This window comes from Trichosurus vulpecula, chromosome 1 (genome assembly GCF_011100635.1).
Source record: "Trichosurus vulpecula isolate mTriVul1 chromosome 1, mTriVul1.pri, whole genome shotgun sequence".
Taxonomy (NCBI): Eukaryota; Metazoa; Chordata; class Mammalia; order Diprotodontia; family Phalangeridae; genus Trichosurus; species Trichosurus vulpecula.
The window spans coordinates 362,228,642-362,240,677 of NC_050573.1; the positions used below are offsets into that span (position 1 = coordinate 362,228,642).

General features: G+C 36.2%; 1 protein-coding gene across 1 annotated transcript in view; it reads left to right on the forward strand.

Moving 5' to 3' along the window:
* Positions 1-12,036, forward strand: part of GALNT1 (polypeptide N-acetylgalactosaminyltransferase 1) — a 179,074-nt gene that overhangs the window by 110,794 nt on the left and 56,244 nt on the right. The gene's annotated exons all lie outside the window — the stretch shown is intronic.

Consider the following 12,036-nt stretch of genomic DNA (forward strand, 5'->3'; position numbering starts at 1 on the left):
GCATGCTCGTGAAAAATCTGCATGGAACCTTTACTTACCACTTTAGCACAGGACTGAAGTTGCTCTCTAAGCGGTGGAATTGACTAATGGCCTACATCCTTTCACCAAGGACCTGAGCCTCCTTTGTCTTTTCTTCTAGAAATTTTAAGGTTTCTAGAATGCCCCTTCTAGTGCAGTGGAATTACCTTTCCCCTTTTCTGTGATTTCTTTTTGGGAGAGAATACAACTCCTTCTACTATAAGAGAACAAGAACATTTCTCTGACCTCCAGAATCAGTAAAACTTCAAAGTTTGAGGGAGTCCCCTTGCTGACCTGAGAAGGGAGTCTTCTATCATAAAAACAATTCCAGAATTTGAAATCCACTTTTTTATTACTTTACAGGTACAGATCTTTCCCTAACCTGTGTTCTCAGGCACTGCTCTAAAAAATTACCACCCTCCAGAGCTTTTTGTCTTTTTCTCTTCATTACGTCACCAACTTCCTCTTTCACCTTTCTTCCTTCACGACCACCAAGTATTATCGGGAAGAACAATCCATTTCACAGAGACGATATTTACTGAACTGTCCCCTAATTTACCTTTTGGTAGCTACTGGCACCAGTTCAGAGCTGACTCCAGATTCATTATCTCATTATAAGGAAGGAAGTATAATTTAAGCAAATGAAAGATAGGTTAATTTCCTCTGAATCTTTCTAGAGGAGATGAATTATCTTTCTTTCTGGGAGAAATACAATTCTTCCTCCTATAGGAAAGAATCATTTTTCTGTACCCCTGAACCAACGGTACCTCAGAGTCTAAGGGTTTGGTTGTTAACCTAAGAAAACAAACTTCTTTCATATTACTTCGTACTTGATGTCCCTTCCCTATACCTAAACTTATTCAAGAAGAGTATCCTTAAGGAAGGGATACATTCATTTCATCTCTGAGCTAAGGTAGAAATTTTCTTTTGATGTAGAAACTGAGGTTTGGACTATTGCCTTTAATCAAACCCTTTCTTCCAAACCCTTCTTTTGTTTCCATTTCTTACTGGGAAAAATTCTCTCCCATGAAGAAAGATACATCATGGAAACATTTACTGACAAAACTTTCTTGTTTAACTTTTGAAATAGAACATTTGGTAGCATTTTAACTCCTGAATCAATCTAATTCTAGATTAGTCTTATTGTTAACTGGAGCCCTAAATCAGTAATATTGTTAAATTACTTGTACCCTCCCAGTCTTCATATCCCCATCCCCTGAGGATGATTTAGAAATTAGAATGATGGCTGTGACTATAGAGTTCTATTTAAATGTGATACCACATGGAACTCAAACAAACTAAATCATATTCTCTTTGAAATACTTCTTTTTCCCCCAAGAAAATTGAATAGGAGGATCAGTCTTTATCTCTGCTCCATAGAGTCCACAGGGACTCCTTCAGGGAAAGTCTAACCACTTTTTCTCCCAAAGCACAGGGTGAGTCAGCCCACCATTGTGTGACATTAGAATTCAGGCAAATGGAACCAAAAAGATCAAGGAAACTGGAATCCTAAGCCCCAACCAGAAAGGTCAGTGGAAGTTATAGCCCATTTCTTCAGTATAATCGGTATAATCAAATGAAGTTACCTCCTCATGTTTTATGGCTACCATCCCAAAAGAAAGCTAACTAAAGTCCTTGCCTCTTCTGGAAACTTAGAGGCCAAGCTTGCACATTTCTTCCACACTAATTCTGGCATAAAGCCTGAGAGATCTGACCTTTTTCTTTCCTTTCCATTTATAGTTCCTTGGAAATTTACAGAGACTAGACCCACCTGATACCTCAAGGCCTGACATTTCTGATAGTTGAGGGATGTTTTATGTTTGGAATCTATGTGCAAACATTCCCACTAATTGGGAGAAAGCTTGGTTTTTGTGACTTAGAACAAGAGTTCTTAACTTTTTTTTTTTAGTCATGGACCCTTTCTCAGAACAGTGTTTTTAAACAATTGAAGGAAATGCTAAGTTGGAGGTTAGTGAAATAAAGAGTAATTCTTTTTTTTCCCCATCCAGGGCTATTATGGATGGGAAATTTATATTTTGATCCAAAGCTAAGAACTCCTGATGTAGAAGCTTCATACTCTATACCAGGGCTGTCCAAAATGCAGCCTGTGGTCCTCATGCAGCCTACAGTACAATTTATGCAGCTGGTCTACAAACATAGAAATTTACATAAATGTTTTAGTAAAGGAAACCCAGCTACTGCAGAACTGTCACTAAAATGGCAAATCAAAATATATTGTCTATTGTTTCAATAAAAACCTAAGGTTGGACAGTCCTGCTTTATACTCTTCCTACCTTCCCCCTTGGCCTGTCCTATGTCTTACGGCTATTCACAAAGTATTCACAGTTGTTGTAGCTCGCCAGATCTTGTTAACTGTCATTACTTAGATAGTTGTTTAATAATGAAGAAGATTTATTGGGCTGCATACCACCTAGAATCTTTTCATCCCCAGGTTTCTAATGATGGTCAGGTAGCCCCACATTATTCTCTTTCAAGAACTGAAAAGGAGGCAAATCTAAACCCAAGATGAAAGAATTTTTTTTTCCAAACTCTATTACACAAATCTTAGTACAGTGAACCAGACAATTTAGTTATCTCCCAAATCACATCCCTGTGCTAACTCCATCTTCTAGGGTTCATAACAGCATCAGGGGATGCCATTCCTGGCTCCACAAGGCATCCATTAGGCTTTCCTAAGCCTTGTGGTACCAAAACTTCCAACCCTATTTATTCATGTCTGTCTGTCTTCACCGGTCTCAAGGGCAGTTTAGAGTGTTATACTTTTCAAAATCACCTCTCCTGTATCTCATTCCTCATATCAAGTATATGTCTGTGAATATTTTCCTGTTGATTGGGGAGAGCACACATTCTGCTTTGAGGCCTTAAGTATCCTATTTCACTTAGAAGAGGCCTTCCATCTACCATAAAAATTGTCAAATAGACATAGGGTAAATAAAAGAACATTTTAATTCTTTATGTGGAATCAATCAAATTAATAGCAAATTAGTAGAAGTAGACAACAGGATGCCAGATTCTTTGGTCTTCCAAGTCACAGATCTGTATTGTCCCTGGAATTAAGGACAATGGATAACCTTGTTCAAAGATAGAAATTCGGGATTCAGATCATGGCTTAAGTTAAAATTTAAACTGACTTGAAACTCCTCGAGAAGCCTTTCAGAGAACATAAAGCATAAGAAATGCTTAGCTTTGGTCAGCTTTAGGTATTCAGATAGACTTCCCCTCAGTCCCTCCCATTCACAAGGTCACATTAAACTCCCAAGGCAAGGAAGACAATTTATTCTAAAACTCGGTGACTTCTACTAGCCCAGCTGGCAAGTTGAAGTCATTGACACTGGTAGCTAGGAGTTTTTTCCCTGCCAGCTAACTAAACATCATCAGGTTGTCCTGGTGGTTCCAACACCAGAAAAGCTTACAGAAAACAGAAGCATCGACAGTCGGTGCCCTTGCTTTAGTACTGTTGTTTACCTGCTGTCTTTATGTCACTCTGATCTTCAGCATTTAGTCAGTTAAGTTGCATCCTATTACTTTTTATTTTCTGCTTACCACTAGTCTAAAATCTAATTGTGTATCAGCCTTAAAATTTTTCTTTCCTGGAAAGGTTTTCCAGATTCCAGTCTCTAACTGACAAGCATCAATTTTTTTTTTCACGAGGATTATATAAAACAAAATTATTCTCATGAATCACCCTAATTCCTCCTCAAAGTATGTAAAAGGCTTGCATGTTAATGGAGCTTTTCATGTTAAACTTGTCTTCCACTAACTCTTTCTTTCCTGGGGAGACTGAGATCTCAATCTTTCTATGGAGAGTTGCTGAAGGGAAGAATAATATACTAACAGCTCTTTGTTTCCTCTGGCTACATTCTTGTCATCAAGTTTCTAAAAGAATACTTCTTTATAGCCTTTACACAACGCTCATTCTGCTACAAGGAAATTGGACTTCCTCTCTTCTCTAAAGTTAGACCCCATTTGTGGAGACAGAACGGCCTTGGCTTAGAGACAGACCTGTTTAGAATCCATAGGTTAACCACCTGTTTTCCTTTGCCCTCCCAGTACTTCAAAACAAAACAAAACAAAACACTTTTTTGCTTAGACATAGCTTCCTGCCAGAAATATCTGCTTGGTTCTGCAGTTATAATCTGTAATTACTATTCTCTTCCTACTTCCTGGTGATCCAACCTGCATAGTAACCTATTGTAACAGCTGACAAGGATGATTCAGTTCATTCTTCAAGAAACCTCAGACTTATCAGTAAAACATTTTTCTCTGAAGATAGATCTTAATCCTTTAAGTAGTACAGTTCTCTCACTCCTCCCTACTATTGTCTCTGACATCGTCTCCACTTACAACTTGTTTCCTTACATAATCCTTGAATTAGATTGAAAGAGTTATCAGTAGCATTATGAAAAAAAATATCTAAATCATTAATAAGCATTAAAATATAAATTAAAACAACTCTGAAGCACTACGGACAAGGTGATGGAGTAGCAGGAAGAAATATGTTGTACTGCCCCACTTGCCACCCCCTCCTGCCCCTGGCTCCTCCAAATGAATCTAGAAAACACAGCAAACAGAATTCTAATGAGAAATTTTTTTAAAAAAAATCAGTTATTTTTCCAGCGTAGGTCAGCATAGAGAGATGGACTGAACTATCTCTCTGCACACTGGTCAGGGTCAGGAGCAAGCTACATGTGTTCCTATGAAAAGAGAGGAACCAAACAATGATAAACTATTTAAATTCTATTATCAGGAAATAATACGTGTATCCTGATCAGAACCTATCATCAAGGATCATAGAGGGAGTCTAAAAAAAAGAAGGAAAAGATAGGGGAAGAGGAATGACCTGTTTGGAGGTTGGGAGGAAGAATGAAGAAACTATTTCACATAATCAGTGTGCTCTGGTAGAATTCTATATACATGGGGAGATAGGTATTGGGGAAGAAGCTGACACTTGAACCCCACTCATTGGAACTGGACAAGGGAGGGAAGAACACACACACACGCACACACACACACACACACACACACACACACAGTTGGGCACAAAAATAGTTTCATTCAGCAGGAAAACAGGGAGAGGGAAGAAGAAAGAGAAAGGAATAGGAGAGAAGGTAGATTAAGAGAGATTTTTAGTCCAAAAGAAACAAATTCTGAGAATTTACAGAACTATTTATAGCAGCTCTTTCTGTAGTGACAAAGAATTGGAGTCTGATAGGGTACCCATCATTTCGGGAATGGCTGAACAAGTTATGGTATATAAATGTGATACAATACCGTTGTACTGTTAGAAAAGATGAAGCTGATGATTTCAGAGAAATTTGTATGAACTGTTGCAAAATGAGGTGAGTAGAACCAATTTATAAAATGACAAGAATATTGTAAAGGTAAGCAACTTTGAAAGACATAAGAACTCTGACCAATTCAATGATCAAATAAATACACAATTGCAGAGGACTCATGATGACACATACTAACCATCTGCAGATAGAGATGTGATGCACTCAGAGTGTAGCAGATTGAAATATATTTTGGGCAGACCTGGCCATTGTGAGGATTTGTTTTTGGTTTTTTTTTAATGTAACAGAGGTTTTGTTTTTTCTTTCTCAATGAAGGAAGGGGGGAGCTGGGAAAGGTAGGGGAGGATTTTCATTGATTGAAAAAAATAAAGAATTTGATTGGAAGCTAAAGAATTTACCCACGAAAGGATTGTCAGTAATGAAGTAAAGAGAAATATGCCCTTTTCCTGATCAATCTGATTTCTGTGGAAATCTACTGGATCAAAAGCTTTTCTAGACCTCCAAGTGGTATGATATATTGGTGAAGAAACAAATTTATTGGTAAGTAATGAGGATCTTTTAGTTAGGTAATTCGTACTTAACACAGTACATTGTACTCAGTGAACATTCAATATATATTTCTAATCAATTAATATACATCATAAGATAGTGAGTTTAAGACATAATATGAAATTTAAGCATGTTACATTCTTCTTCCATCACTTTTGGCATTCTTGCCTCTATGTATCCTTTTCAGAAAAGGCAAGGTTTTGAGCTTAGAAACTTTTGACTTATCCTATATATCAAGACTTCAAATTAATTAAGCTCTGAGCGTGAATACAGCTTGGTTTCTTTTTTTTTCTTTTACCCATAACCTTGGTACAGTGTCTAACATTCACCCACTTGAGGGGAAGGCATAAATTGAAGTTGTACTATGACTTCTCAGGTCCTTTAAAAATAACTGTTAGAGAGGTAGCTGAAAGGGGAGACCAGGAGCTTCAGACACTTCTGTGGATCCATCAATATAGGGACAACAGAAGTACTGGTCGTAGACTGCATGGTTCCTTATCTTGTGTGGTTCTTGTCAGATCCTCATTACATCTTCAATGGGGGCTCTACCCGACATGTTTAAGGCCTTCCTCTGCATCTTTTAATAGTTTACGGATACCAAGACAACCCTAGGACTGTCTCTGTCATCTTTCAACTTTGCTCCACGATGAGTTATCATGTCCTCATTGTTGATATTATAGCTATTTCCCGCAAGCCAGTTATCTGGGGTCATGTGCTGCAGTTCACTTAAAATTGAGGCATGCTTTTTCATGCCCCTTGAAATAACTGATATTTTTGAGTTTTTTGAGATGATAATGTTCAATTATTCAGCTTGTATAATAGAAAGAAATTTTTCCCAATTGAGAAATAGGAGTTAGAGAAGGATTATTGACATCATGATGCTTGAATGAGTGAATGAAAAAGTGGTTATTAAATGCTTACTATGTGCCCCATATCATGCAAGGCACTGGAGATACAGATACAAAAGTTAGGTGGTTTTCAAGTAGTATACATTCTAAAAGGGAATACATAAAGGGATGGGAGCCAGGGATGGGAGTTTTGTCCTGGGGAATCACAGCAATGGTAAGTGAAGCTATCATACCCTTTCCAGAATCAATGATTTTGATTGATTACTGTTCCTAAAGGTGGAAGGGGAGAGGGCAGGTGAGTATTAAGCAAGGCATTCAGAGTGGATGGATGTGAAACATGGTCTGGGACTGGCTTAATATAGTGGGTTAGGTAAGTTTGCATTCATTTACCAATTAGGAGAGCTTAGCTATAGGATGAAGTTGCACAGCTGAGAGTATTAATTCCTCCAAGCAAGGTGATATAGATGGAGAGAAAAGAGGAAGTAGTAGGGCAGATGCTGCAGTCTGCTTTCCTTATGCCATTCTGTTGCCCTTTGTCATTTACCTTCAATAACTGCAAGAAAACTAGACAAATGTTATCTTCAAGTTTAATATCATTTGATATCTATTCTTTAGAAAATCAGGGCATGGTTATTCAAGCCTTGCTATGCTTGAATCCCTTGGGACTCTGGGCAGTAGGACTGTGGAATGAGTGAGGCTGTATCAAGATGAATTCTTTCTAGGACTTCCAGTTAATAAAATATTTCTAGACAGAGTCCAATCCCCTATCACCTGAATTCCATATTATATTAAGGCTGTAATATATAGGGTATGATTATAAAGTAAAGATATTGATTTCTTCCTGAATATACCAGAACTTATACGATGGAAATTAATTGCATCGCCTTCAAAGGAAACACCTTATGATGTTCTATACACCACTTCACAAATACATTTTTGGAACTTCTTTTGAAATTGTCTTTAGTATCCATGCCACATTCTTTTGAATATCTTCACTGATAGCGTTTCTCCATTGGGACTGAATTTAATTTAAAAAAAAAACAAACTACTGTATCTTGTGTACCTAACCTATTCCATTAATCCACTACTCTTTTTTTTAGCCAGTACCAAGTATTTTTGATGATTGCTGCTTTATAATAGAGTTTTGGATCTGGTATGGCTAGGCCACCTTCCCTTGCATTAATTTTCATTACTTCTCATGATATTCCTTACCTTTTGTTCTCCAGATGAATTTTGTTATTACTTTTTTCCAGCTTTAAAAGTAATTTTTTGGTAGTTTGATTAGTATGGCACTGAATAAGAAAATTAATTTAGGTAGAATTGTTGTTTGTATTATATTAGCTCATCCTACCCATGAACAACTAATATTTTTGCAGTTATTTAGATCTGACTTCATTTGTGTGAAAAATGTTTTGTGATTGTGTTCATATAGTTTCTGGGTTTGTCTTGGCAAATGGACTTCCAAATATTTTATAGTGTCTACAGTTACTTTAAATGGAATTTCTCTTTCTATCTCTCACTGCCGAGTTTTGTTAGTAATATACAGAAATATATTACTATATATATAATATATAGAAATGTAAATGATTTGTGTGTTTATTTCATATCCTGCAACTTTGCTAAATTTGTCAATTATTTTAAGTAGCTTTTTAATTGATTCTCTAGGATTCTCTAAGTATACCATCATATCACCGGCAAAGAGTGATAGCTTTTTTATTGCCTACCCTAATTCCTTCAATTTCTTTTTCTTCTCTTACTGCTAAAGCTAACATTTCTAGTATGCTATTGAATTACAATGGTGATAATGGACATCCATGTTTCACCCCTGATCTTATTGGAAATGCTTCTAGCTCATCCCCATTACATGTAATGCTTGCTAATGGTTTTAGATAGATGCTACTTATAATTTTAAGGAAAATTCCATTTGTTTCTATGATATGTAGTGTTTTGTTATTGATATGGTAAATTATGCTGATAGTTTTCCTAATATTGAACCAGCTCTGCCTTCCTGATATAAATCCTGCCTGGTCATAGTGTGTCATCCTTGTGATAAATTGCTGTAATCTCTTTGCTAATATTTCATTTTTTAAATTTGCATCAATATTCATTAGGGAAATTGGTTTATAGTTTTCTTTCTCTGTTTTGGCTCTCCTGGTTTAGGTATCAGCACCATATTTGTATCATAAAAAGAATTTGCCAAGACTCCTTCACCTGTTTTCCCAAATAGTTTATACATTATTAGAATTAATTTAATTATTCTTTAAGTGTTTGGTAGAATTCACTTGTAAATCCGTCTGGTCCTGGAGTTTTTTCTTAGGAAATTCATTGAGGGCTTATTCAATTTCTTTTCCTGAAATGGGATTATTTAAGTATTTTATTTCCTCTTCTGTTAATTTGGGCAATTTATGTTTTTGCAAATATTTATCCATTTCACTTAGATTGTCAGGTTTATTGGCATACAGATGGGCAAAATAGCTCTTTATTATTGCTTTCATTTCCTATTCATTGGTGGTGAATTCACCCTTTTCATTTTTGATACTGGTAATTTAGTTTCCTTTGGTTTTTTTAATCAAATTAACCAAAGATTTATCTATTTTATTGGGTTTTTCCCCATAAAACCAGCTCTTAGTTTTATTTATTAGTGCAGTAGTTTTCTTAATTTCAATTTTATTGATTTCTCCTTTGGTTTTCAGATTTTCTAATTTGGTATTTAATTGGTGATTTTTAATTTGTTCTTTTTATAGCTTTCTTAGTTGCATGCACAATCCATTGAGCTCTTCTTTGTCTATTTTATTCATGTAAGCATTTAGAGATATAAAATTTCCCCTAAGTATTGCTTTGGCTGCATCCTATAAGTTTTGGTGTGTTTTTTTTTCATTCTCTTAGATGAAATTATTGATTGTCTTTATTATTTGTTGTTTAACCCACTCATTCTTTAGAATTAGATGATTTAGTTTCCAATTAATTTTTAGTCTTATCTTTCCATGGCCCTTTATTACATGTAATTATTATTGTATCAGGATCTGAAAAGGATGCATTTAATATTTCTGCTTTCTGCATTGGATTATAAGGTTTTTATGCCTTAGTACAAGGATGGGGAACCTGCAGCATCAAGGCTACATGTGGCCTCTAGGTCCTCAAGTGCTCCTGTTTGACTGAATCCAAACTTCACAGAGCAAATACCCTTAATAAAAGGATTTGTTCTGTAAAACTTGTACTCAGTCAAGAGGCCATACCCATGGACCTAGAAGGCCACATATGGCCTCAAGGCCCCAGGTTCCCCACCCCTGCCCTAGAACATGGTCAGTTTTTGTGTGGGAGCCATGTACGGCTGAGAAAAAGGTATATTCCTTTCTTTCCCCATTCAGTTTTCTCCAGAGGTCTACCATATCTAACATTTCTAAAATTCTGTTCCTCTCTTTAATTTCTTTCTTGTTTATTTTGTGGTTAGATTTATCTAGCTCTGAGAGGGGGAGCTTGAGGTCCCCCACTAGTATAGTTTTGTTATTTCCTCCTGTAACTCCCTTAACTTCTCCTCTAAGAATTTGGATGCTTAACCACTTGGTGCATATATGTTTAGTATTGATATTACATCATTGTCTATGGTACCTTTTAGCAAGATGTAGTTTCCTTCCTTGTCTTTTTTAATTAGATCTATTTTTGCTTTTACTTTGGGATCAAGATTGCTACCCCTCCTTTTTTTTACTTCAGCTGAAACAAAATATGTTCTTCTCCAGCCTTCTGCCTTTACTCTGTGTGTCTGTCTTCCTGCTCCAGATATGTTTCTTGTAAACAACATATTGTAGGATTCTGGTTTTTAATCCACTGCTATCCACTTCTGTTTTACAGGAGAGTTCATCCCATTCACATTCACAGTTATTATTGTTAAATGTGTCTTTCTCTCTGTCCCATTTTCCCCTGTTTACACTTTTCTCTCTCCTTTCACCCCATCCCTCCTCACCAGTGTTTTGCTTCTGACCACCACCTCCCTTAACCTCCTGTCCTTTCTTTCAACCCCCTTCCCTTTTCTTTCCCCTTTCTCTCCTACTATCTGTAGGGTAAGATAGATTTCTATATCCAACTGGATATGTATGTTATTCCCTCTTTGATCCAAATCTGATGAGAATAAGGTTCTAAAAATGCTCACCTCTCTCCCTTCTTTCACTCTACTGTGTTTGTGCCTCTTCACGTGATGTAATTTACCCTTTTCTGCTTCCTCCTTTCCTCTTCTCCCAGTACAGTCCTTTTTTTAACCCCTTAAATTTTTTGTTATCACATCAAAATCAACTTATACCCCTACCCTCTGTCTATGTGTACCTCTTCTAAATGTCATAATAAAGATACCGTTCTCAAGAGTTACAAGTATCATATTCCCATGTAGGTGTGTAAATAGTTTAACCTTATTGAATAACATTTTTTTTTCCCTTTCCTGTTTACCTTTTTATGCTTCTCTTGAATCTTGGATTTGAAGATCAGATTTTCTGTTTAGCTTTGGTTTTTTAATCAGGAATGATTGAAAGTCCTCTCTTTCATTTAATGTCCATTTTTCCCCTGAAAAACTATGCTCACTTTTGCTGGGTAGTTGATTCTTGGTTGTAATCCAAACTCCTTTGGCTTCTGGAATATCATATTCCAAGCCCTCTGATCCTTTAATGTAGAAACTGCTAGGTTTTGCATAATCTTGACCGGTTCCACAATATTTGAATTGTTTCTTTCTGGCTGCTTGCACTATTTTCTCTTTGACATGATAATTCTGGAATTTGGCTACAATATTCCTTGGAATTTTCATTTTGGGATCTCTTTCATGAGGTGATTGGTGGATTCTTTCAGTGACTATTTTACCCTCTGATTCTAGGATATCAGGGCAGTTGTCCTTGATAATTTCTTAGAAGATGCTTTCCAAGCTCTTTTTTTAATCATGGCTTTCGGGTAGACCACTAATTCTTAAATTATCTCTCCTAATGAGGTATTTTACATTTTCTCCTATTTTTTCATTGTTTTGATTTTGTTTTATTATTGATGTCTCATAGAATCATTAGCTTCCACTTGCCCCGTTCTAGTTTTTAAGAAATTGTTTTCTTCAGTTAGCTTTTGTACCTCCTTTTCCATTTCGCCAGTTCTACTTTTTAAAGAGTTGTTTTCTTTAGTGGATTTTTTTTTTCCATTTGGCCGGTTGTGTTTTTTTAGGAATTGTTTTCTTCAGTCGATTTTTGTCCTTTGTTTTCCAAGCTGTTGACTCTCTCTTGCATACCTCTCATTTCTTTTCCCAATTTTTCTTCTTCCTCTCTTATTTGACTTTTAAAATC